Source organism: Hylobates moloch, unplaced genomic scaffold (genome assembly GCF_009828535.3).
Source record: "Hylobates moloch isolate HMO894 unplaced genomic scaffold, HMol_V3 SCAFFOLD_4, whole genome shotgun sequence".
Taxonomy (NCBI): Eukaryota; Metazoa; Chordata; class Mammalia; order Primates; family Hylobatidae; genus Hylobates; species Hylobates moloch.
Genome location: NW_026652279.1, coordinates 96,610,339 through 96,611,964, shown reverse-complemented (window position 1 = coordinate 96,611,964; position 1,626 = coordinate 96,610,339).

Sequence of the window (1,626 nt, the reverse complement as noted above, 5' to 3'; positions counted from 1 at the left end):
TGTAGGGGGAGAGGATGCCCTCGCTCGGCGATTAACACAAAGCCCCTCTCTGGAAGGAGGATGCTGTGGCATTGCCTGGGCTTTGTCACAGTTTTGTCGTTCTGGGCCAGCCTCCCCTATCCTGTGCACCCCTCCTTCCTTCCGTGTGGAGCCCCCTTTCCTCTAGGATGCAGTCTGAAGGCCAGCTTGTGCACAAGGCCTCCCGTCCAGTGTCCCGTCAGCTGAGTGTGACCTTCCTGTTGGCCCTTAGCTGCCCTCTGGCACTGCAGTCACCTCTGTCAGTGCCTCTCCTGATTGCCAAGCATTGCAAGGGCCTGTGCCGGTTGCCTGGTGGCACTGAGGCTCTGAGCCCTGTGCAGAGTTTAATACCCTTCTGCTGAGTGACATGTTTAGGGCCAGCCTCTGGTCAGAGGAAAGACCAGGCTAGGCCACTGCTTACATCTTTGAGGGGCGAGGCTTGCCTGTGGAGGGGACTGGGCTCAGTCAGTGGGTGTCATGTCTGTGGTCAGTAGCTGGCCCTCTGGGGCGACCGACTGCTGGGTTCAAAATCCTGCTGCACCAGGGACAAGCTGGGTGATAAGTTGCAAGGCTTGCGGCTTTTTCTTTTTTCTTTTGAGGTGCAGTCTCCCTCTGTCAGCCCAGGCTGAAGTTTAGTGGTGCGAACTTGGCCCACGGCGACCTCTGCCAGGTTCAAGTAATTCTCATGCCTCAGCCTCCTGAATAGCTGGGATTATAGGCGGCACCACCACACCTGGATAATTTTTTGTATTTTTAGTAGAGACAGCTTTTCTACTAAAAATGACTATGTTGGCCAGGCTGGTCTTGAACTTCTGGTCTCAAGTGATCCATCCACCTTGGCCTCCCAAAGTGCTGGGAGCCACCAAGCCCGGCCAGGGTTTTTTCATTTTAAATTTAAGAGTAACAGTACTACTCAGCTCATGCATTCACTGTGAAGATTAAATGAAATATTATATATACTCAATGCATGGTGAGACTTAATAAACAGTATTTATTGTCATCATGATCTGGGTGCACATGCCACCCCAAGAAAGGACAAAAATTAGCTCTACCTCAAGCATAACCCAGAAGTCCTGGGGGGAAATGGAGGCAGGCACAGCCCAAAGGCTGCTTTGCAGACCAGGCTGCAAAGTGTGTGAATGATTCATGTCTGCAGCAGCCCCACTCATGGGAGCTGAACCACCCAGGTGTGTGTCCCTGTGAAGGTTAAGGAAGGAGGTGCAAGCTGGTGTGCTGAGGGAGAGCTTGTGACCACAGCCACACACTGTGTGCCCTCTGGTCATTTATTGTACAACACGTAAAGAGATTTCAGTCACCTGAAGCTCTTGATGATCAGACCAGGTTATCTGTAAATTGCAGGAGAAAATGCACCTGAATTAACTCCTGAAGGTTGTGGGCTGAGGGGCTCTTCTTTCAGTTTTCCTTCATCTCAGAGAAAGAGAACACCTGCAAAACCTTGACTCTTTGTCCAGCTGGAATGGCCAGGCCCTGTCCCTGGGGCTGGCTGTTCTTGACGCTGATGCTCCGTAGCCGGCAGCTCTTAGTGCCTTTGTCATGGGCCACCATGAAAGAGGGTGGTGCCCCCAGCCCCTCCACAGCTCTCCAAGT